This window comes from Enhydra lutris, unplaced genomic scaffold (assembly GCF_002288905.1).
Source record: "Enhydra lutris kenyoni isolate GAN:26980312 unplaced genomic scaffold, ASM228890v2 scaffoldscaffold21, whole genome shotgun sequence".
NCBI classification, from domain to species: domain Eukaryota; kingdom Metazoa; phylum Chordata; class Mammalia; order Carnivora; family Mustelidae; genus Enhydra; species Enhydra lutris.
The window spans coordinates 51,540,301-51,566,462 of NW_019154105.1; the positions used below are offsets into that span (position 1 = coordinate 51,540,301).

The 26,162-nt window shown below is 42.0% G+C and overlaps 1 protein-coding gene across 2 annotated transcripts in view; it reads left to right on the top strand.

Moving 5' to 3' along the window:
• LOC111149030 (adhesion G protein-coupled receptor A3) overlaps positions 1 to 26,162 on the top strand; it is a 134,403-nt gene that overhangs the window by 518 nt on the left and 107,723 nt on the right. The window lies entirely within an intron of this gene.

The following is a 26,162-nucleotide window of genomic DNA, read 5'->3' on the forward strand; positions in this document are numbered from 1 at the left end:
GCTTTCTGGTCGCGCGGCTTTCTCTCCGCGCAACTTTGGAGAGGGGTCCTGCCGGCACCCACGCGCCTTTGTGCGAATGAAGCTGCAGGCACGGGTGGTGCTGGGATGGTTGGCTTGGCAGGCGCGCATCTCGGGGAAGGCAAGTGAATCTGCCCCAGCGGCGCCTTCCAGTTCCGCTAGTTTGCAAAGTAAAAGTTTTTGGGTTCCCCGACGCGCCCCGCGCAGTCAGGGCGCAGCGCTTCTGTGGCTGCGCGGTGCCACGTGAGGATGCAAGTAAACATGCAGTCTGCGGAGTTGTAGCTCGTTCATTCCGTGCTGGGGCTCCCAGAAAACACAGTGCTCGGCAGAAGCGCGGGACTTTCCGCTTCTGTGCGCATTAACTTACACGGCTGTGAAGTTTGCAAGAATAGTTTGCAGAATACCAAAACAGCACCGGGGCTTGGAACGCCCGCGTGTGTAATTCCCAAACCCCCAGGCTCCCCTTGCCTTCCGTTCTCTTAGTTTTGTCATAGTAAAAGAACACTTTTTAAAATGGAGTTGTTACTAAGGGCGAGAAATACATTTCAGGTGCACCTTCCAGTCCGGTTTTCATGTGTTTGAGCACTCATTTAAAAGTCCAGAAATTCGGGATTGAAAACTGGGTTTCTTGAGCCTTCCATCTCGAGGGACTTGGTATTTGAATTGAGTTTCCCACCAGGAAGGAGAAGTTTTTGGTCTCCTAACTCCATTTGTGCTCAGACTCACGTTCTAGTTTTGCAGGTGTGGTTCTGCCCATTCTGGCTGGACCCTTGGTTTTATTTTCGGAACGATGAAATGGTTTGGCAAAGTTTAAGTGTTTCTAATGGATATTTTGTCGAGCTGAAATATGAGCCCCCTCTATCTTCTTCTGGTTGGTTTCCTAAAGAAGAATCAAGGCTACCACTGTAAGAACATGAAGGCAAGGAGAGCTGCATGACCTATAAAAAGCTTAAAATATGGTTTAAAATACGGCATAAAATATGGTTTTTAATTTAACCCAAATTAAGTGGGATGTATGGGTAAGAGAAGTATAATTTTTATTACACCTTTGTTCTCTCATTTCCATTTGTTTGAATTACGAAAGGTTTAACACAGGAAAACTGTATGTGTTTCTGTCTATGGAGGCATGAAAATGGGTAAAATAGTTTTTGTTTGAGTCCTTTACTGACGCTTGACCATTTGGTAGTGGCAGCAGCTGTATTTATTTATTTCTTAACCAGATTCTTTGAAGTGGAAATTTTGGATATGGGACCTTTAATTACAGACTTGAGTCAAGTGGAGAAAAACCCCTGTGGTGGAGGTATCCCTTTATAACTTTGCAGAAGTTAGTCATCATACGTTTGGGTTCTGGATCAGTGGCACTCCAGCTGATTCAAGTTTAGGTCGAGTTTTTTCGGAATGTCAGCAGTTTTAGCAATATTAAATGGGCTATTTGTAAATTGTTTTTGCTTTGCAGATTTTTAGGAGGTATCATAGAAAATCAGTCTTCAGCGTATTGTGTTAAACTATTTCAGTGAATTTTTCATGAGCAGATTAAAATATAAGTGCCTTTGAAATGTCATATTAATCCGGTATTTTTTGCACCTGAAACGTCTTTAGATGAAAATAAAATTAACAGAATTTAGTGAGTGGGAAGAATTTAGAATTAATTTAAGGATCAGCTGACATTCTGGATTAAGTTGGGTGAAGGTATATGGGACCTGGTAGAGGGTCTTCTGGGCCAGTCTCCTCATTTTACTAGGGAATAAATGAGAGAATCATAGCAGATAAGTGACTTGCCCAAGTTCCTATAGAGATTGAGTGACAGGGTCCATGTCCCAGATTTCTGCTGTGCAGTTCAGATGCTTTCTCATCTTTCCCCAGACCTTCATCTATCTATCTATCTTTCTTTCTTCTTCTTCTTTTCTTTTTTTTTAAAGATTTTATTTATTTATTTGACAGAGATCACAAGTGGGTAGAGAGGCAGGCAGAGAGAGGAAGGGAGGCAGGCTCCCTGCTGAGCAGAGAGCCCAGTGGTGGGTCAATCCCAGGACCCTGGGATTATGACCTGAGCTGAAGGCAGAGGCTGTAACCCATTGAACCACCCAGGCGCCTCTTCATCTTTCTTCTTAGTTCAACAGTTGTGGGTGTGTGTGTTTCCTGGGTAGTAGGAAGCACATTGAGGTTTAGACTAGGTGTTAATTTCCTCAGGGTGTGGCAAATTACCACACATTCTGTGACATAAAACAACAAATTTCTTTTCTCACAACTCTGGAAGCCACAACTTGGAAATCAAGGGGTCGTCAGAATGGTGCTTTCTCTGAAGGGCCTTTCAGCTCCTGACCTGCCTTGGATTGTGGCACCCCAGCGCCAGTCTCTGCCTCTGTCTTAAGGTCGGTTCTTTCCCCTGTGTCTCTGTGTTTCAGATACTGTTCTTTCTCTTATAAGGACACCAGTCATTGAGTTCAGTTTTGACCCTAAGCCCAGGATGATCTCATCTAAGGGTGCATAACTTAATTACATCTGCAAAGACCTTATTTCCAAATAAGGTCACTTGTAGAGGTAACCAGGTGTGAGAACTTTGGACTCCTTTTGGGGGCATATTGTTCAACTCACTATAGAATAAATAAAATAAATAAAACAAGGTCTTTATTCAGGAACATACAAGTATTGGGAGAGAAATATTCATGAATTCAGAGCAGTATGGTAAATGCTCTAATATTGGGGTGCACATTAGCAAAAGGAACTCAGGAGGGCAACCAAAGTCCCCTTGGGACATAGTTGGTGGCATCCAGGATCTGAGGCTCCTGAGCCAATTCGAGAAGGATGAGATGGATAATTGTGAACAAAATAGTGAGTGATAAGTCAAGGGGAGGAGATGAGAGGTATGGTCAGTGGGAGGCCCGCCCCACCCCCAGGCATGCCCTCAGGCTTGGAGGTGGCAGTGTTGCTGCTCTGTGCAGTCAATGTTGCTAGATGTCAAGGGCAAGTATCCACTGCCTGGAGTGGTCACAGGAGTCTGTAAAGGCCAGGTCAAGGACAGGCAGTATCTCTGGCTGGAGTTTTAATCCCTTGGGTATGGCCAACGGTGTTTCAGGGGAGCTATGATATGGCCGCCACAAGGAAAATTGATGGGATAGAATTTTTCTTTTCTTCTTTTTTTTGTTTTCTTTTAAATAATGGAAGATAAGGTAATTTCTGCCTCGGGGGTAAACTGTACTTCAGCATAGCCAAGAGCTCATATACTTCGGCTACCTTAGTGCACAACACTTACTTTCTTATTTAGCTGGGTTTATGGAGAAGTACAGCAGAAATCCTCACCTTGACCACTCTTGTTTCCAGTATCGTGTAGTCTTTTGTATTCAAGAATTAAATTCTTTAATTCCTGCCCTATTATTTATATCCAAATTGAATACAAATTTAACTTTCCAATATTTTTGTTGGAAATAGAAGTTACTCTATTCATGTGTTTCATTTGAAGTGCTGCTTGATATTTTAAGTTTTAAAAATTTTGAAGACTTCAGTGATAGAAGATTTTTACAAATTTAGCCCTGATACTCAGATGTGTTTTTACCCATAATGCTACATAGTGATTCTAGGTAAAGGTTTTCTTTTTTTTTTTTTTTTAATTTATGATTTGTCAAGTAACTTAGGGACAAAGTCCATATTTTTCTCATACTGTTCAACAAAGTAACACAATGTGTGAGTTTTGGTTTTTACTTTGTAAAACATTATGCTTGTTTTTGCCGTCAAAGACCTGATAATCAGACATCAACCAGGGTACCCAGCTGAGTGTCAGGTAAACAAAAGGGAATGCTTGTATTGTTAGAAACCTAAACCTAGTTGGAAGAAAGGTTTTGCACAAAAGCAGCATTTAGGGAACAATTGCAGAATATCTTTAATTAAGTAATAAATCCTGTAGTGCCGACTGTTTAAATGCTCTAGGAAGCCTGAAAAGAGGGGACATCAGTGGGGCTTTGGAGGCGCTGGGAGATCTTATGTTTTCCTGGAGAAGTTTGGACTTGAGCATGGCCTGAGGGAAGGGAAATATTGGATTGAGTGAGGCATTCCGGAGTTCCGGGTAGGGGTGCGGATAGAGTGGTTCTACTTCAGCGGATAGAGTGGTTCTACTCCAGTGGAGAGGTAGAGGTGGTGTTTTGGAGCCAGTGGGCTGTATCCTGTGTTTACAGCCCAGGTGTGGTGGAGGTCAGTTAGGGGAGTATGTGCAGGTGGGAAGGGGAGGTGGCTCAGGCAGAAGCTCCAGGGACCAGTAGTGGAGCCTGAGAAAGTGCAGCTGGTGAGGTGGGGGACTTGGGAGTATGTGGTCGTAGAAGCCAAGGTACATTCAGGTTTGAAGGGAGGAAGGATTCCGCAGTTGAGAGATGCTGAGAGACAAGGATCTGGAAAGCGGAGTTGCTGGGCACTGAGTTGGCTGGCCTGGAGCTTTGGCGCCCTCTGTGGACCGGAGGCCACGAGGGCAGGTTGGGGCAGCTTGAGGGGAGTAGGAGGGGAGGGAGGATGGTAGTAGTAGTATCTGAAAGAGGAAGAATTGGGGCGCCTGGGTGGCTCAGTTGTTAAGCAGAAAGCATCTGCCTTTGGCTCAGGTCATGATCCCAGCCTCCTGGGATCGAGCCCCGCATCAGGCTCCCTGCTTGGCGGGAAGCCTGCTTCTCCCTCTCCCACTCCCCCTGCTTCTGTTCCCTCTCTCTATCAAATAAATAAAATCTTAAAAAAAAAGGAAGAATTTGGGGGCGAAGGAAGGTTTCTTAGGGACAGTTAATGAGAGTAAACTGGGCGATAACTTGGGAGTGGGAGAAATGGATGCTGGAAAATGAGATGGGGTGGGAGGACGCACAGGAGCAGGTGCTGCTGGCAAAAGGCGCAGTTCATCCCCATGTTAGGAGAGAAGGGGGTGGTGAAGCAGGAGGACATTGGGAGTTTCTGCCCCATTGCTTTTATTTTCCCAAAGAATTCAGGGAGGCAGGGTGAGGGAGGAAGGGGCAGCAGGTGGTGCAGAGAGGAAGGAGACACAGGAGTGGAAGGAGACACTGGAAACTGGGAGAGTGAGCATGCTGGGGATCACAGAAGCCTCAGCAGAGTGGACTTGTGTCCATTTCTGCCTTGTGGTCAGATTCGAAGGGACAGAGATGGTCAGCTCAGTTCTTTGTCTAGCCGCTTTCAGCCCCAAGGTGTGACTCGCTGGGATTGGCCTGGAGGCTTCTTGGCTCAGGGAGTATAGCAGAGGGAGAGGCTAGAGCTGTGGCCTGAAGTCTTATGGGTCAGGGTTATGTTTTTATCTTTGAATTCTAAGTCTTCCTTACCTCTGTAGCCTCATTTCCCAGTACTCCCAGTACAAATTCTGTTTTCTTTTCCTGCATGTGGGTTGAGTCACTGAGAATAATGTAGGCACTGTGCTGAGTGCTAGGGCTGTTCAGGGAGAAAAATAAGACATGATTCTTTCATCTAAGGATTGGTCCTATACCCAAAGTCTCTGCTTAATCTAAGTGTGCCTCTCATTGTCCCCTGAGCAGGGCTTGGACTTGGTTTCCTGTGTGTCTCTGGTTAGTCTGTCACTCTTGCCTGGAATCCCTGTCCTGGTAAATTCTGGGTTCTTCACTGCTGCAAGTTGTTTTCTTCCTCTCTGGCTTTTGATCCGTCCCTTCTCTGAGCCCAGGTGTTGCTTACCATCTGTGCTGTGTGTCACTTTATGTGACACTTGATATTGTTCTCCTAGAGAACATACCCTTTTTTTTTTAAAGATTTTATTTTTTTTCAGTGTTCCAAAATTAATTGTTTATGCACCACACCCAGTGCTCCGTGCAGTGCATGCCCTCCACAATACCCACCACCAGGTTCACCCACCCCCCCCCCCCCCCCCAAACCCTTAGTTTGTTTCTCAGAGTCCACAGTCTCTTACGGTTTGTCTCCCCCTCTGATTTCCCCCATCTCACTTCTCTCCATCTCCAGTATCCTCCGTGTTACGCCTTATGCTCCACAAGTAAGTGAAAACATGATAATTGACTCTGTCTGCTTGACTTTTTCACTGGAAGAGCATAATCTCTTCCAGTCCTGTCCATGTTGATACAAAAGTTGGGTATTCATCCTTTCTGATGGAGGCATATTACTCCGTTGTATATATGGACCACATCTTCCTTATCCATTCGTCTGTTGAAGGGCATCTTGGTTCTTTCCACTGTTTGGCAACCGTGGCCATTGGTGCCATGAACATTGGGGTACAGATGGCCCTTCTTTTCACTACATCTGTATCTTTGGGGTAAATACCCAGTAGTGCAATTAATTGCAGGGTCATAAGGTATAGAGCACATACCCTTGAAGGGAAGGATTGGGAAACCTGTCTTTAGCCCAGTACTTAGAGTATGGGTGAGAACATAGTTGTTCCTTATTGACAAGAGTCATATTAACAAAGATAATATTGTATGGTGGGACAAAAGGACAAGTGCAGGGGTGGAAGAGGGGTGTAAATTCAGATTTTACCCTATTACAGCAAATGAGAGCAATTATTTATTTGGGCAGCATTTCATGGCTGTAGGGTCCCCAGTTCAAGAAGGGTATGTTAAATCTGTTTATAGTTAACACTTTCTTTAAAAAATATTTATTTATTTATCTTTAGAGGTTTTATTTATTTATTTGTCAGAAAGAGAAGGAGAGCCACAGGCAGAGGGAGAAGCAGGCTCCCTGCTGAACAAAGAGCCCTATGCGGCACTCGATCCCAGGATCCTAGGATCATGACCTGAGCTGAAGGCAGACCCTTAACTGACTGAGCCACCCAGGCATCCCAAGATGTGTTTATTTCTGAGAGAGACAGTGGGTGCATGTATGCGAGTGGTGGCGGGGGGTGGAAGCAAAGAGAGGGAAAGAGAGAGAATCTCAGGCAGACTCCCCACTAAGGACGGAGCTCAACGCAGGACTCCATCCCAGGTCTCTGAAATCCTGACCTGAGCCAAAATCAAGAGTTTGCTGATTAACCTGCTAAGCCGCCCAGGTCCCCCCGTTCACAGTTGATTTAAGTGATCTTATGTGTGCGGTGATTCTGCACATAAGACAGTATGGTGGCAGGTTGCTCAGAAATATTGCAAAATTTGGGGCAAAAGCCAAATCTTAATTTTTTTCCAATATGGTGAGAAGGTGTTACATGACCCATCCTCAGAATCTTGTTGCTTCTTGCCTGCTTGGAGTGCTCCAGCATTGTCAGGAGTGTGTGAGAGAAGTTGGTAGGTTTGGCAATAAACTTACGAGTTAGAATACCAGGAACAGAAGAACACACGAACCTTTGGAGATCCTTGCTCCAGTTCAGCTGCTTTTCTCAGGAACCTATAATGATGTTTTTGAAAAATGGACCAATCTCCCCCCCGCCCCCCCGCCCCAATCAGAAGTAGAATCTCTTGAAAGTAAGTCCGAAAAAGACAGTGCAAAGTTTTAGTATCATCAATGATTTTTTTTTTTTCCTATTTAGCTGCATGTCTGAAAGCCATCATTTTCTATATTGGCTGTGTTCCTGTGGAGGAATCTTAAATCCAGAGAATACAGCTCGTTTATTGTTGTGTCAACATTTTTTTCATACACAGACAAAAATGAGGATACAGAGTCCCTTAAATTTTAGTAGCTTATTAAATCAGCTTTTGCAAAGATAAGGAATTGATAGATGCGTACGTGCTCAATGAGGTTTTAATTGTTGCCTGACTAAATTTATTTTAAGACTTAATGTAATTTGAATGCTTTGTGTATGGTGTAGCTTGCAGAATTCTGTTCAAATGCAGAGGATTTTAATCTGAGGAGAGAGTTTTAAAGAAAGTAAGCATCCTGGGGCACCTGGGTGGCTCAGTGGGTTAAAGCTTCTGTCTTCGGCTCGGGTCGTGATCCCAGGGTCTTAGGATCGAGCCCCATATCGGGCTCTCTGCTCAGTGGGGAGCCTGCTTCCTCCTCTCTGTCTCTCTCTGCCTGCCTCTCCACCTACTTGTGATCTCTCTCTCTCCGTCAAATAAATAAAATCTTAAAAAAAAAAAGAGAAAGTAAGCATCCTCTCCCAAGCTGGTTTTTTGTTGTTGTTGTTTGTTTTTCTTTTTTTCTTCATGACTAAACTTTTCAGAAATTTTGCTTGTCTGGTAAGGGCCTGCTGTTGGATTTGGGGGAGCAGAGATGTAGAAGGCATCTCACAGAAGGCACTTGTGTCTTTAGTACCAAGCAGAACACAAGACTTGTCACCCAGGGAAGCATTTCTTGTCCTTAGATCCCTCCTATTCAGGGTTTAAAGGGAACAAAAAGAAAGTTTAAGGGATTGTGTAAGAATTACTCAGGATAACACACCCCCCCCCCCTCCGTCTTCTTTTTCCTTTTTGTAAGCTGCAAGCCCAGGCTTAAATCTGGCATTTCCGCATACAGCAGGGTCTGTCCAAAGACCAGAATCCACTTTTAATATTTGCTGTTCTCTAGTGGCATTCTTTTTTTCCTAATGGTTCTAGTATCCAACTTTAATAAATTTACCACATTCTCTTATAGCAGCTAATATTTGGGTTTCATTATTCATTTTATTGGTTTAAAAATACAAAGAAAATAACGTAAATTGCATATAGGAAGAAATTGTGTTCCCCAATGAACTGTAATCTTATAAATTCTTAATAAAAGCGTAAGTTTTAAAGGATTCCTTGAGGTTAAAACCAGGAAAGAAAAGGAAAAACAGTATTTCAAATGATCTTGTTTTGAAGAGACATAGAATGGAAAAGTATTTGGTATTTTCTGAAGTAGTGTATTTTTTAAAAAATGGGTGCCTGGGTGACTCAGTGGGTTAGAGCCTCTGCCTTCGGCTCGGGTCATGGTCTGGGGGTCCTGGGATCGAGCCCCGCATGGCATCGGGTTCTCTGCTCAGCGGGGAGCCTGCTTCCCTCTTAGTCTCAATAAAATCTTTTATTGAGATTTAAAATAATTTAATTCAATTAATTTAATTTAATTTAAAATAATTTAAAATAAAATAATAAGATTTAAAAATAAAAAGTCAAATAAATAAATAAAATCTTTTAAAAAATGATGTATAGTTTTTATACAGTATTGTATTAGTTCCAGGTATACAACTTAGTGATTAGACAATTTTATACATTATGCACTGCTCAGCACAGTAAATATGGTTACCATCTGTCACCATTCAAACTCATGACAATATTGTTGACTGCATTCCCTATGCTGTACTTTTCTTCCATGTATCATTGTGTAGCTTGAAGTGAAGTACATACCTCTTAATCCCCTTCACCCGTTTCATCCATCCTTTGGCAACTACCAGTTTTTTCTCCTTATTTGCGTCTTTCTGTTTTTTGTTCATTTGTTTTTTTAGATTCCACATGGAAATGAAATCATATAGTACTTGTCTTTCTCTGACTTACTTCACTCAGGGTAATACCCTATAGGTCCATCCATGGCAAAATTCTATTCTTTCTAACAGTTCAGTAATACTTTCTTGTATGTATATCCTGCATCTTTATCCATTCATCTGTCAGTGGACACTTAAGTTGCTTCCATGTTTTAGGTGTTGTAAGTAATGCTACAGTAAACATAGGGGTGCATAAATCTTTCTGAACTTGTGGTCTGTTTTCTTTGGGTAAATACCCAGCAGTGGAATTACTGGTTCATATGGTATTTCTATTTTTTAATTTTTTGAGCAGCCTCCTTACAGGTCTCCACAGTGGCAGCACCAGATTACATTCCTGCCAACTCTGCACAAGGGTTTTCTTTTCTCCACATCCCTGCTAACACTTAAGACAACATTTCTTGTCTTTTGATGCTAGCCATTCTGACAGGTGTGAGGTGACATCTTATTGTGGTTCTGATTACATTTCCCTGATGATTAGTGATGTTGACCATCTTTTCATCTGTATGTTTTCTTTGGAAAAATGCCTGTTCAGGTCCTCTGCTCATTTTTATTTTATTTTATTTTATTTTTTTGGTGTTGGATTGTGTGAGTTCTTTTTTTTTTTTTTTAAAGATTTTATTTATTTATTTGACAGAGAGAGATCACAAGTAGGCAGAGAGGCAGGCAGAGAGAGAGGAAGGGAAGCAGGCTCCCTGCTGAGCAGAGAGCCCGATGCGGGACTCGATCCCAGGACCCTGAGATCATGACCTGAGCCAAAGGCAGCGGCTTAACCCACTGAGCCACCCAGGTGCCCCGGATTGTGTGAGTTCTTTATATATTTTGGATATTAACTCATTATTGGATATATAATTTGCAGATGTTTCTCTCATTCAGTAGGATGCCTTTTCACTTTATAGATGGTTTCTTTTGCTGCACAAAAGCTTTTTAGTTTAGTTTAGTCCCAATACTTTATTTTTGGTTTTATTTCCTTTGTCTGGGAAGACATATCCAGGAAAGCATTGCTAAGGCCATTGTCCAAGATGTAGCTGTTCATGCTTTGTTTTAGGAGTTTTTAATGGTTTCAGGTCTTACACTGAGATTTTTCATCCATTTTGAGTTTATCTTTGTGGTATATGAAAGTGGTGCAGTATCATTCTTTTGCATGTAGTTATCCAGTTTTCCCAACACCATTTCTTTGAAAAGGCTCTCTTTTCCCCATTATGTATTTTTGCCAGCTTTCTTGTAGATTAATTGCTCATATCAGCATGCATTTATTTCTGGGCCCTCCATTCGGTTCCATTGATTTATATGTATTTTTGTGTCAGCATCATACAGCTTTGATTGCCATAGTTTTATAGTATGGTTTTTTGAGAAATTTTCCCAGTATAATTAATGTACAGTGTTACATTAGTTTCAGGTGTACAATATAGTGATTCAGCAGTTCTATAAATTACTTACTGTGTATCAGGATAAGAGTAGCTTGGAAGTTTTTTTTTTTTTTAAGATTTATTTATTTTAGAGAGGGCACAAGTTCATGTGTGCGAGCATGAGTACAGGAGGTGCAGAGGAAGAGGGAGTGGGAGAGAACCTCAAGCAGACTTCCTGCTGAGCACAGGGCCTCCATCTCACGATCCTGAGATCATTACCTGAGCGGAAACCAAGGGTTGGATGCTTAACTGGCTGAGCCACCTGGGTGCCCTTCTTCCTGATTTTAGAGGAACAGCTTTTGGCTCATCATTGAAAATGATGTTAGCTGTGGGTTTGTCATGTATGGCCTTTATTATATTGAGGTATGTTCCCTCTAAACACACTTTCTTAAGAGTTTTTATCAGTGGATGCTGTACTTGGCAAGTGCTTTTTTTTTTTTTGCATCTACTGAGATGATAATATGATTTTTATCATTTTGTTAATGTGATGCATTGTGTTGATCTAGTGGATAGTGAACCATCCTTGCATTCTTGGAATATATCCCACCTGATTGCTGTGAATGATCCTTTTACTAAATTGTTTAATTCAATTTGCTAATTCTGAAACTGTTGAGGATTTTTTCCCATATGCTCAACAAGGATATTGGCCTGTACTTTTTTCTCCTTCTTCTTTTTTGGTCATGTCTTTATTTGGTGTTGGTACCAGGATAATATTGGACTTGTGGAATGAATATGGAAGTTTTCCTTCCTCTTCTAATTTTAGGAATACTTTGAGAAGAGTGGGTACTAATTCTTTAAATGATTGGTAGAATTCATCTGTTTAGCTTTCTGGTCCTGGACTTTTGTTTGTTGGGAGTTATTTTGATTACGTATTGACTTTTGTTACTAGATGTCTGTTTAGATTTTCTGTTTCTTCCTGATTCAGTCTTGGAAGATTATGTATTTCTAGGAATTTATCCATTTCTCCTAGTTTGCCCAATTTGTTGGCATACAATTTTTTGTAGTAGTTTTTACAGTCCTTTATATTTCTGTGAGGTCCGTTGTCCTCTTTGATTTCCGATTTTATTTAAGTCCTCTTTTTTTTCTTGATAAGTCTTGCTAAAGTTTTATCAATTTTATCTTTTCAGAGAACTAGGCTCTTGGTTTCATTGATCTTTTCTATTTTATTTTATTTTTTAGATTCTTTGATTTATTTCTACTCTGATCTTCATTATTTCCTGTCTTCTAACTTTGGGCGTGTTTTGTTTTATCTTTTTTCCCAAAGATTTTGTAATTTACTTATTTGCTAGAGACAGGGAGAGAGAGAGAGAGAACAAACAGCGGGAGCAGCTGGCAGAATTAGAGAGAGAAGCAGGTTCCCTATTGAGCAGGAAGCCCAGTGCAGTACTCAACCCCAGAACACTGGGATCATGACCTGAGCTGAAGGCAGCCACTTAACCAGCTGAGCCACCCAGGTTCCCTGTTTTTGTTTTTTCCTCTCTAGTTCCTGTAGGTGTGGGTTTAGATTTATTTGAGATTTTTCTTGTTTCTTGAGGTGGGCCTCTGTCCTTGTAAACTTCCTTGTTAGAACCACTTTCACTGTGTCTCAAAGTTTTGGACCATTGTATTTCCATTTTGATTTGTCTCCAGTGGTTTTTTAATTTCCTCTTTGATTTTGTCATTGACTCATTGGTTGTTCTGTAGCGTGTTGTTTAGCTCTAGTGGCATTTTTGATAATTCTTATCCTACTTTTAAAAATTGCTTGCTGTTGCATTCATTCAGCAGTTACTCACTGCTTGCTCTGTTTGTTGTAGACTTAGGTGGGCTTATGTGACTTTTCAGTCTCTGAGCATGACTTTCTCCTTGGCCATTAGACCAGTTTTTCCTCGTCTTGTATGTTTGCCTCCCTTTCTGGAACTCCACTTCTTTGAATTTAAATCATAGAGTATCTAGCCTACTTTTCCCTGGTTAGACTTGACCGTCTGGCTCTTTGTGATGTGATTTAAGCAGCATCTCGGTCTGTTGCTGCACTTGGCTAAGAGAGCTAGAGATGGCAGAGGACTGACGGGTGGGCTTGTCGAAATTCTTATAGGCGTTTTCTAAAGGGAAATTTGCAAGACTGGCTTAAGAAAACCTTGCTGAAGGAACGGAGAGACCTTTTTGTTCAGTGACCATCACTGTTTTCCCCTCATGTCCTCCTGCCAGACACAAAACCTTTTTCCAATCTAGTGTGTCTCAGATCTTTTATAGTACATTATTGCATCCATTATTTATGGCAGTTCTTTCTGAGAACTTTCATGCCATTATCTGTAGGCAACGATGATGTTTGTGTGAGTGATGCCCCGGCCCCTGCATCCCAGTCCGGGGGGTCGAGGGGAGCAGCTGTCTCCACCTTCCTGTAACCCGGATGGTGAATTTGTTGTTGAGGTTTTCAGCCTTGCGTGGAAATCACCTGGGAGCATGAAAAGCTCAGATGCCTGGACCACAGACCTCATGCTCTTGTTTGATTGTTCCAGAATGAGGTGTGGACGCTGGTATTTTTCAGAGTTTTGCAGGTGATTCTGATATCACCTGGGTTGAGAACCTGTTGTCTCGTAGCCTAGTGACCTGATCTTAACCATCTGGACCTGCTGTCCTCCACTGCAGCAGAAGTAGAAGAAAGAAGGGAGGAACAAACTAGGGGCAGCTGCCTCACCTGGGAGGGAGGGACTCTTTTAAGTGAAGAGAAGATGGATGAAAATCAAGAGGAATTTTTGAGACAGATTGCTGAAGGCCTTACAGGGTTGGGGAGGCTTATTTACAGGAGGGAAGAACAATGAGCATTTGTCAGGCCAGGGGTGATGTGCTGCTGAAGGTGGATTTAATACCTGGTCATGGGGATAAGGACACTAAGGTTTTAGCACGTGTGGTGGCACCGACTGGACTGAAAGACCTAATAGCAGCAAGCGTTTGTCCAAACCAGTATTTCAGGGCCTGATACTCAGGTGGAGCAGGCCACAAAACACATAGGGTACCTTAAATCCATTATTTTAGATTTAAAATCGAGATTTCCTGGGGCAACTGTGTGGCTCAGTTGGAGTTTTCTGACTTTTGATTTTGGCTCAGGTCATGATTTTATGGGTCATGGGATCCAGCCCAGACAGGCTTGGTGCTAAACAGGGGGTCTGGTTGGGATTCTCTCTCTCTCCCTCTCCCCGTGCACACCTTCTCTCTTAAGTGAATAAATCTTATTTTTTAAAAAACAATTTCCTGGTTATAATGCATTATTAGTATAAAAGGATGGAGAAAGCATAAGAGGCCTGATTTCCCAAGTATATGTATCTGCTGTGAGTATTGGTTTTTTTTGGGGGGGTGGGGTCTTTACTAGTAAAAAAAAGAGCTTATTCTAATTTGCATTGTGATTATTAGTGAAGTTTAATATAATTTGGCATGTTTACAAAAGGGTCGGTTATTATTGACCACCTTCTCTTTACATTTTTATTTTCTAGTACTTGATAATGTTGAGATTTTTAGAAACTACCTAGTCGTCTGGTAACATTTTAGAAATTATTTTCTTGCTGTTTTGGCTGGGATGAAGGAGGCCAGACCATGGGCATCCTTGTCATATTCTTGACTTCTTAAGTGATGGGCATGATGGGCAGACCGGGATATATTTCCTCTGTTTTCTGAGCCTGCATCAGCTCATACAACAGGCCTTTGCTGGTTGCTTTTAGCTTATTATCAATTCAGATGACAGACATTCCTGGTTCTTAGTTTAAATAAAATAAAAATACATCCCCCCCCCACCCCTTGTTTTGCCTTAAGTATAAATTACACAGTGTTTGAACTGTGTATATTTAAAATCTTTTTTTTTTTTTTTTTTGGTGGTTGTTCCTGAGTAATTCTAATGGGGGGCAGGTCTAAAAAATTATGTATTCTATACAAACAAGGCTAAATTATCCAGATATTTAGAATCTTTGTAGAATTTTTGTTCAGACTTTTTAGATGACAGTGCCCTGGGCATAAAGGAAATCTTTTGGCAAAATTGCTAGCTCTACATGAAAAAGCACCGCTTCCTCCCTATTTAAGAATGGTGTTTGCAGGCCAGGATATCTCCACAGGAGAGGAGTAAGCATGTCCCCTGCTGAGGCTGGGTCCTCAGAGCTCCCCTAGCCCCCTTCTCCACCATCTCCACTCCTGCATCTCTAGTACAGGGAGGTAATGCACAGTATGTGATTGTGAATTAAATTCACTCCCTAGATGGAGGTATTTCTGAATTAGAACATACAGTTCCAAATATGTGACCTGGCCTCATCTAGAATGTTTGTTCCATTGAGGTTAGAGACTCTGTTTTGCTCCCTCTTGCAACTGTAGCACCTGGAATAGGGATACCTATTTAAGAGCACTTCTGTGATGGCCTCATAGTGGGGGCTGAAGAGAAAAGAGGTTGTAGATTGTGTTGGGGATGACATTCTTTAAGGCAACTATTAAACTTTTCTTTAAGTCTGTTTGAATCTGAGTCTAATTAAATTGATTCATTTCCCATCAAGATAAGACTTAAAAGCATCCTTTGTTTTATTGTGCAATGCTCCCCAACTCTTTTCTCAGGAAGAGGCAAAGAGAAATTGACGAGTGCTTTATTTGTCTCCAGGACCATGTTTAAGACAAATGTGCTTTCTATTAGATTAATCTTTTTTTTTTTTTTTTTAACCTGCCTTTTGTTTGTGTTTTAGACAAGACCAAGCATAAACTCTCCCTTAATAGCCAAGACTCTACTAGAATTCTGAAGTCCTTACAGTACTGTGGGACTTGCGGTCCACCTTGACAATGCTGGGCTCACTCTTCATTCCTGTAACTAGGTCCTGCCTCTTATTTGCTTGCAACAAGGCAGCCTTTATAATCCTCCCTCTCTTACCAGATTGTGAACTCTTGATGGTGATATTTATTTCTTTATTTTCAGTGTCTAGTGCATAAGTACTTAGTAAATCTTTGTATAAAGAAGTTTTGTTTTCCCCACTATTTTTTTTTTCTCAAGTAGCAGTGGGGGAAGAATCTTGCATCATCCTTAAGGAGAGATGAATCTATCATGGATAAACTTGAGGTTCTTCAAAGTGGAATACCCAATCTATAAGGTCAAGGCTTACACCCCCACTCTTCATTGGATAATGGAAACTGTCTTACCCAGATTAGTTTGCTACACCCCCTCCCCCGCCCTTTTCTTGATCCCCTTCCCTCCTGTCTCTTGAGAAACCATCACTTGTTTTTCCTGTGTATTGAGTTTCTCCCCTGGTTTGTGATGTTTCTCCTGGACATACATAGCCATATCTTTTCTCCTCTCCCCAAAATATCCCCGTAATTGCACCCTGTTGGAGGGGTTGCTCTCTTCCTTCATAATAAAGCTTCTTGAAAAGTGGCTTGAACCATTGTCTTCATTTCTTTACTTTTCATTTCAGCTTCAACCTGTTGCTGTCTAGTTTCTGTGCCATGCCTGGTCTGAAATCTGTCTAGACACAAACATGTTCCATTCACTACCCCATGGATTGTCTTCTGGTCCCTTTGCTTGATGGTCCCCACCTCTCTTATCAGGCTCACAGTTCATGTGGTTTGGGCCAGGAAGCCCTTAGGGGGAGATGGCTCACTTGGCTGTATGGCTTCCCTGCCAGGATCCAGCATGAAGGCCGTATGTCCTGATTAATGCTTTCTGAAGTACTAGAACGAGTGTCATCCAGTCTGAACCCCTGAGAAGTAGAGGCTGTCCACTTGAGATTATTGCCTGTTTAAAGAATGCTGGAGAGCTGTTCTGTGACTAGATTTTTCAGGGCTCCTTACTAAAAAAAAAACAAACCAAAAACCAAAAAACAAAAACAAAAAAACCCTCTTCTCTCCAGGGTAAAGTTGAAAAAAACTGGTGCATCAGCTCTTCTAGAAGTTAGCAACCACAGATTGGGATCAGGAGTGTAAAAGCTTGGTCAGACTTTCCCTTGTTTAAGCTTTCTAATGTTCTCAGGTCTTTGCATTAGGGTTATGATCTTTTCCCATTTGAGTGATTATAAAACCCTTTAAATTGTGTGTGTCTTGTTGTCACTGTGTGAGCACAGGTGAGGAGGGTGATGGAGGCACTCTACGTGGACTTAGGATGTGGAGTGGTAGTAGATGGTGGCAGCTCTTCAAATGGAAAGTGTGGGGACCTGTGGTTGGTGAATACCAGGCTCCCCTTGTGCCTGGAAAATACTGCTGGGAGCTGAACATCATATGGCCCAATCAGGCTCTCTCGTGCCCTTTTATATTTCTGTTCTGCTAGTTTATGACTCTACAGGTAAGCCTTCATGGTTATATTTTATTCTGACCCTGAGTGATTATTTTTAATTTATTTCAGCTTAGGTTGGGTTATTTTTAGGGGTGCATTTATTTTTCTTTTGGGATGTTGCAGGATAATCAGTGGAAAGATTCTGGTCTTAATGTTCTCTTTCAAGAGCATGGGTCTCAGAAAACACAGCTTAGCCTTCTGATAAAATTAATTTGATAGACTTGCTGTCTCCAGTTTCTTTAAATAAGATTTTATTTACTTATTTGACAGAGAAAAAGCAAGAGAGCACACGTGGGCAGAGCAGCAGAGGGAGAGGGAGAAGCAGGCTCCCCACTGAGCAGGGAGCCTGATTCGGGGCTTGATCCCAGGACCCTGGGATCATGACCTGAGCGGAAGGCAGTCGCTTAACCAACTGAGCCACTCAGGCGCCCCTGTTTCCAGTTTTGATGTAACCTGCAGGATTCACAATTGAGTTATGTGGTGACAAACTGTTTGTGTTGCTTAGTTTAACTTTCTCCCAAGACCGGTTTGGTAATTACATGGAAATGGAATGACGAGGGAACCTTAAGCTGTCTATACAGCTCGTTGGCTTACAGAAATGACTATCTGTAGGAACCTCTAACTGATTTAAAAATTGCAGTAACAACCAGCATTCAGATATTTATCATGTGCCAGGTCCTGTGCCAAATGCTTCACCTACCACATCTCATTAAAATCGCTTTGTGAGGTTAGTATTGTCTCCCTCCGACAGGTGTGCCCGCTGAAGCATGGACAGATAAATTGATCCTCTCAAGTTACCTGTTTTGTAGGCTTTGGGCCCCTGATCGTGACCTTTAGGCCTATAATTCTCGGTATCATGTCCATAAAAGACGTAACCGACAACTTCAGGGCTCACTTTGGCGGTAGAGTGGGGGTTAAGTCTGTGTTGAACAAAAGCTATGGGACTTGTTCGCTTTGAACCATTTCTTAGAGGTGGCTGGCTGATGAGATGACAAGGGAACTGAGAATCCTCACCTGCTGGGTGTTCGGTCTAAGGAGCTGTGGGGAAGGAATCAGAACATCCCCTCTTGCTGTCATTGAGGGGTTTAAACTGCAGTGTAGTATTATTGATGATGAAATAATCAGCCCTTTTCTTGTCTGCGTTTTTGAGGTTGAAAACTTTACCTCGGAACAATTGCCCCCATCTCCAGCTTAGTTGCCCTGTTAAGATGCAAGGAATCATAGCAGCATAGGGAAGTAGTTGTCTTTTAGGCAGGTTTCCCCTTTTAGGGAGGGTTCATACCTACGTGTCACAGTTGTGCTGGGTGAGCAGGGAACTGGCATTCTTATTTGTAAAGGTGACCAGTAAGGAGGGTACAGAGGAAATAACTATGAGGCTGAATGGGTACAGGGGCCTTGATTAGCTCTGCTCCCAAGTAGAATTGTGACCCTCAGCTGATCATAATGTACCTGGCCCTTCCTTTCCTGAATAGTAAAATGGGATTTTGAAGCAGATGATCTTTAAGGGCTCTTGAACTGCTAAAGTTCTATGATTTCATATATCCCACTAAAGCAAACCACACCTGATGAGATCACAGAGGTATATTTAAAAATCCACAGACATTATATGCACATTTAATGAAGCTGAAATTGATTTATTAGAATTGATTGGTTGCATTGTGGTAGTAAGTGCGGGGCCTTTTTTCTTGGTGGAGGGGATGTGTGTAGGATTGGTTCATTCCTTAGGGTCTGGCCCGAGTGGTTCTGGAGCTTGCATGCCATTTTCTCCACTCCTCCGGCTGAGTACCCCTCGCTTAACAGGCTGAGACCTGCCCTCATTCCCTAGGGCTGCTCCCAACATTGGGACCTTGTGCTCCCTTTCTATTAATTGGATTTCTGTTTTGTCTCTGAGTTCCCCCCACCCCCCCTTAAGATCTTGGTAGGCTTCTTTAGCACCGGAACTCTGGCTGTCTCTTTGTAGAACCCTATTCCTTCCTCTGTTACAGGAATACAATTTTTTTTTTTAAGATTTTATTTATTTATTTGACAGACAGAGATCACAAGTAGAGAGGCAGGCAGAGAGAGAAGGAGGGGAAGCAGGCTCCCCGCTGATCAGAGAGCCCAACGCGGGGCTCCATCCCAGGACCCCAGAACCACGACCCGAGCCGAAGGCAGAGGCCCAATCCACTGAGCCACCCAGGCACCCCAGGAATACAAATTTTTAACCCCCCTAGCTCAGTAAGTCGGCTAGCTTGTTTATCTGAATTTCTCAGTCTCAGAAGAAATTTACAGGGTGTCTATAACATTTGGAATTGTAGACTTTTTCCCTTCAGCATGGTGAAGAAACCATAACTTCATACACACAGACACGTATTTTTTCCTTTTATCTCCAGACTTAATGGAGGTCTTGGAAATGTGTGTGTCACAGTTATTTTTTCTTTCTTTCTTTTTTTTTCTTTAAAGATTTTTTACTTTTTTTAAATTATTTTTAAAGATTTTATTTATTTATTTGATAGAAGACACAGCGAGAGAGGGAGCACAAGCAGGGGGAATGAGAAAGGGAGAAGGGGGCTTCCCGCTGAGCAGGGAGCCTGATGTGGGGCTCGATCCCAGGACCCTGGAATCAGGACCCAAGCCAAAGGCAGCCGCTTAACGACTGAGCCACCCAGGCGCCCCCACAGTTATTTTTTCTTGCTGGCATGCTCACCCTTCCTGGCTTTGCCTGTGTTAGGACATATTTACTACACATCTTTCAATGCCAGCCTTCTGGCTGAAGCTATCTATTCCACACGGTTCCCTGCTGACCCTTAACTACCTTTCCTAAATCCTCTCTAGGAGGCTGGCCAGTTCCTGGTCACCATCCCTCCACCAATTATAAAGGTGCATCAGGGGTCCTAGGTGACTGTGATCTACTTCTGCACTAGAACCAGGATGGCAAATAGGTTTCTGGAATATCTGCACCAGTGAATTGGGACTAGCCACCAGGAATGTTGTGTGAGCTTATCAGGAAAGAGCTAGGACTGACTCATGATCTGCCCTGGGCGCACGGGACAGGGAAGGGGCGGGACACGTGCCATTGTTTGCCATTGGCCCTGGAAGCCCAAGACTCTGTTAATGACTATATTAATTGTTTCTTTGGTTTTATAATGGGTTTTTGTGCATATCAGTGTTCTTTACTGTTTGAGAGAGTTTCAGCAGCTACTTTAAAAGAGTGGCTTAGCCACCTAAATTTACAAAAGGTCCTGAGAGATTTCTTACCAGGAGAATTATTTAGATTCTGTACTTAGTAGTAAGCTCTATCCTTGTCAAAAATATTGATTTCACTCCTCAGCGATAGTTTCGAAAATGTGCTTTCCAAATATCTTCTAGTGGAGTGGCTCCTAGCATTTGGACCAGCTGCCCAAGGATCTTTGGGAGATTGTATTGGGAAAAAAATGCTCAGTTCCCTTTATTAAGAACTCCTGCAAATTAGTAAAAAAGAAATACATGATCTATCAGAAATATGGGCCAGTAATAATAGGTAATGTCTGCTGAGCATGCCAGAGCCTGTCCCACGTGTTCTAAGTGTTGTATTACTTAATTCATACAGTTCCCTAATGAGATCATTATTATTATGATCCCTCTTTTGTGTCTGAGGCTGTGGGGCATGGAAGCTTATTATTTTCCCTGAGGTCACTAGCCAGTAAGTGATGGAACCAGGATTTGAGCCCAGACAGTCTGACTCGAGAGCTCCTACTTGTAACCAGTGTGTTGTAATGGTCAAAGGACATTTCCAGGAAGGGATCACACATTCACAATTGGAAATGCAAATTAAAATTTTGAGGCATCATTTTTCACTACTTCGATGCAAGTGTGGCTTTGGTAAGAATACTTTGTAGTTGATGTGTATACTTAAATCCCTCCCTGCCTCCCCTCCATTCATTAACTCAAGCATCTCTCCTGTTGGTGTTCAGGGACTCATAGCCAGCCCCTGGTGAGTAGGGGACCCACCCATTCAGTGCCTGGACTTTAGACCTGTACAGCTGTGCACCCAATTACAGGTGTTGACTTAAAGCACTCAGTTTGTGTAATTGGTTCTGCAGCATCAGAAAACTAATACAGACCTTTGAGGAGTTTTCTCTGTTTAAAAGATCTCCCTCTTCTTTGCCCTTTGCATTCCTACTCATTTTTTTTTAAACAAATTTCAGACACCTTTCCCTTAATCATTCTGCATTTCAGTAATATTTAAACTCTGTTGGGGCGCCTGGGTGGCTCAGTGGGTTAAGCCTCCCAACTCTTGTTTTCCGCACAGGTCACAATCTCATGGGTCCTGAGATGAGCTCTGCAGGGGCCTCTGTGGTCAGAGAGGAGTCCGCCTGAGGGTCTCTCCTGCTGCTCCTCCCCCAATGTGGGCCTGCGTGTACATGTTCTCTCTAAAATAAATAAATCCTAAAAGAAAACAAACAAAACCAAAAACCTCTGTTTCATTTGGATCAGTCATGCATCCCACATGTAGCACTTTACACTAGACCTCAAGGACTAATACTACATGTGAATCTGTTGCTCCAAGCACACAGTAGATGCTTCAGTATATTCTCAATTAACGTGTGGTGGGTCCATCATGAATTTTAGCTTAAAAATCAAAGATTTCAGAATTCTGAAAAGACCTCAGTATAGAGCATACTCTGTTTGATTAAAATGCCAAATAACTTGCTTCTTATTGTATCATAAATATTAAGTGTCCAGTGTTCTTTATGATGTACAGACGCCTTGAAAAATGGGGCTCTCTTTTCTCATGGAGCTGGTGTGTTCGTAAGATAAGATGAAGTATTCTTTAATATAGAGTTTTTCATTTTTAGGCATTTCAGACGTGTATCTAGCACGGCATAAAAAACTGTTTTGTTTTTCTTAACCAAATGCTATTTAAATACACATAGACTTACTGTTCGGTGTCAGAGCAGAAAAATAGATTATTTCCTTTTTGTTTATGGAGCCGCTGAATAAAGAATCTGAAATAATCAGAAGAGAGAACAGGCCTTAAAAAAATGTCAGGTCTTTGATTAAAAATGCATGGAAACTTGAAAGGTTATTTAATGAACCATTTGAATAGTTAAGTGTGAGCGTATGCCCAGGTTGACACCTGTTGTCTTAGTGTAATTATTAATGGCACCCTGTGTTATTCTCAAGTGTCTGTTTGATGATAAATTAGATTGTGACCCCACAGTAGTGTGTTAGCAGTTGATGTCTTTGACTTGCTGTCTCGTTTTAATAATTATTCACCTCACCAAGATTCAAGTTGGAAGTACCATTGCATACAGCTTCAAGAAGGCAGGTGGATACACTGACCTTTTTCCCTAATTCGCCAAATCTGTGGAAAAGATCGTAAAACTAAACGATAAAAACACCTGCATGTTTTCAATGTCTGTTTGGAAATGTAGAGAGTTTTTTTTTTTTTTTTTTTTTTTTCTTTAGCATGGAACTCAAAAATCTTATTAGAATATGCCTGGGTGTACATGGCTTTTTGTTTGTTTTGTTTTTTGTTTTTAAATTCGTTTGCCTGGCATATGGTTGTTTTTATAAGTCTTCAAACTGGTGACGTGTCCTTTCGTTTTGTTTTGTTTTATATACACGTTTATTAGACATGACTTTCTTTATTGTGGTAAAAGACATATAACATCATTTCTCACCATTTGTAAGTGTATAATTCAATGGCGTTAAAGACCTTTGCAGTGTTTTATAGAAACACTGTCACTGTCTATACCCACTGCATTTTCATCGTCTCCAACATTAACCCTGTACCCACTACGTAATAATTCCCTAAGCCTTCCTCCCCTGTCCCCTGCTGACCTCTGTTCTACTTTCTGCAGACATTTCCTCTTATTTAATTGTAGCCATGTTTCGACCAGTTCCGGCTTTTAAAAAATTTTATTTAATTCAATTTTTTAAAAAAATATTTTATTTATTTACTTGACAGAGAGAGTGAGAGAGCACAAGCAGAGGGGAACCGCAGAAAAGGAGAGGGAGAAGCAGGCTCCCTGCCAAGCATCGGGAGCTTGATGAAGGGCTCCATACCAGGACCCTGGGATCACGACCTGAGCCAAAGGCAGATGCTTAATCATCTAAGCCACCCAGGCACCCCTTAAATTTTATTTTTTTTAAAGTAATCTCTACACCCAACATGGGGCTTGAACTTACAGCCCTGAGTTCAGTTGCATGCTCCACTAAGCCAGCCAGGCGCCCCACTTCCTGTTCCCTTTTTTTGTTTTTTACCCCCTGGAGCCCCTGTTAATTTGCATATATTCCAGATTCATGATGTTCCTCCAGTAGTGATCCTCTTATCTTTTATCTGCTGAATTTAAAAAGTCAAGCCATATGATCTCACTCATATGTGGAATTTAAGAAACAAAACAGAGGAAAGGGGGAGGAAAAAAAGAGACAAATGAAGCAGCCTGGGGGAGGGTGGGGGGTGGAAGAAACAGGTAATGGGGATTAAGGAGTACACTTACCATGTTGAAAAAAAAAAGACACTCAAAGTCATTATTTCTTAGGAAAATGCATATTAACCATAGTTAGATCCCACTGCACATCGAATGGCTTTAAATCAAAAAAAAATTCTGCCAGTCCCGGATGCTGGGGAAGATGTGGGGCAACCCCTCAGACAATGCTAGTGGGAGAGCAGGATGGTACAGTTCCTCTGGAAAAACAGTTTGGTAGTTTCTTACAAAATTAAGCATGCATTTACCATATAAGCCAGCAATCAGACTTCTAGAAAATTACTAAAAGAAAGACACATGCTCGCACAAAAACCTCTCTTTAGGTATTTATAGCTGCTTTATGAATATCACCAGAATTTGGAAGCAACCCAGATGTCCTTGAGCTGGGGAATGCTAAAGCGTGGTCCATCCCTACCATGGACTACTTACTCAGCAAGAAAAAGGAGCAAACTACTGACATGTGCAACACGTGAATCTCAAATACATTAAAAGAGGGTGGGAGGGCTAGGAAATGATCTCATAGCTTTCCTGGTTTCTCTGCCCACCCCACCTACCAAATAGCATTTTGTGTACTCTAAAGCCTTTGTTGCCTTTTATTAAGTTACTTATGTGTTCACCTCTTCCAAACCCAAGAAATGAGCAGGACATGTAAATGGACACCTTACAAAAGGATATCTAGAAATGGTCAATGAGCACATTAAGAAAAGCTCCACATTTACATGGACAAAAGTACAGATGAGATACTGTTGCAGACCTACTAGAAAGGCCAAAATCAAATAGACTGTCAGACTCTGGAGAGGATGTGGAAGAACTGGAACCATCACACAGGGCCAGGGGGGACTGGGAAGAGGGTAGAACTGATCTGAGTTCAATGTCTTATGTATGTATTACCCTGTGACCCAGGAATTCCAACTCTGCAGATTTACTAAAGAGAAGAAAACTTAGTCCCCAAAAGGACACACACAGCATTCTTACTGTAGTTGGAAACTGGAAGCCCAAATATTGATCAACAGGGAAATAGTACACAAATGGAAGTATATTTCTAGAGTAGACTATGACTCAAATAAAAAGGAACAAATCAGAATACCAGAGTATGGATGAATCTTAAAAAATAAAAAATGTTAAAAGACATACCCATACTGTGATATACCCAGACTGTGATAAATGTCCCCCGCAAAGGCCAACCTGACTTATGATGATGGAAGTCAGAACGTGGTTTCTACGGGCTGGGGGCATCATGTAGGGAAGAGCAGGGAAGGGCAGGGAGGAATTTTCTGAGAGGATGGTGATAGTCACTTGCTCTGTCTTGTTGGGGTGGTGATTACAAAGGCATATACAGTGGTCAGGTCATCACACTGAATACTTCTGTATGTTTTATTGAATGTATGTTACAGCTCAGTAATAAGGCTAGGATTGTACATTAAAGAAATAAGCCATGTTCTTCCAAAAAACTTAATTTTATATGCTGTTATTACATCTCTGTAGGTTGTCTGACTTCTTTGTCTTTTCTTATGTAGGAGATTTTTATGTCCCATCTGATAGTTCCATGTTAAAATCAAACACAAATGGAGTCCGTACTTGAAAATGCTTTGAACAGACAAAACCTGTTAGTCGTACAAGCGATGCTTAATTTAGTTTATTTTGCAAGACAAGTGAAGTTAACTTGACCTGGGTCACTTCTTGCTTATGCCTCTGAAAATCATAAGCAGAACTGAAATAGTTCCCCCAAATTGAAAAGTGGTAATGACTAGCCAATTCCCTCTCATTTAAGAAAATTCTGATGTTGTAACCAGTCACTATAGAGCATAAATACTCACTGCCTTCACGCTCTGTAAGCAATATTAGAACAGTGTGCCTCAGAGCCCCATTCCATGTTTGGTGGGGGTGCTGTGGGTTTTGCAGTCTTTTTTGGTGTGTGCACAATGGTGTCAGAGGCGGGATCCCTAGACACAGACCTCATACAACCCCGAGGCCAGTGAGCAAACCAGGTGCCAGTTCCCACCGAGCCCTTTGTGCTTACTCTTCATCTCTCACCAACTGTGGAGTTTCTTAGGTCAGTCTCTAGGATCCTGGCTCTGCTCTGGGTTTTGAGCTGTCCAACTTTACTGTGCATACTTGCTTTCTGTTTGTCTGTTGAAGCTGCTTTGGTAAGTCACCCTCCTTATCTGTAAGGGGAGAAACCTGGGATTCCCTGGGTTTTAGGCAGTGGTGGAATTACCCCATTCCCCATGGTTTGTTTTAAGGAATCTAAAGGTAGAGGTGGGTTCCAACTGGTCTAAATCTTCTTTTCCTCCCTTTTAGAAAAGATGATCCACTTTAGGGGTACCCTTGAGAAGAGGATTTCGAGTCTCCCAGAAACAATGAAATGTAATCTTTGGTTGGTTAACAGAGGCCTCCAGAAGACAGCATGGCTTACAAATACCCTTTCTTTCTTTTTTATTTTTTTAAAGATTTATTTATTTATTTATTAAAGAGAGAGAAAACGAGCATGGGGGGGCGGCGGTCAGCTCCCTGCTGAGCAGGGAGCCCAATGTGGGACTCAATCCCGGGACTCCAGGATCGTGACCTGAGCTGAAGGCCGTCTGTCAACCAACTGAGCCACCTAGGCTCCCTCAAATAGACTTTCTAAAAACAGTTGTTACAAGGAGACAAAACACTGAAGA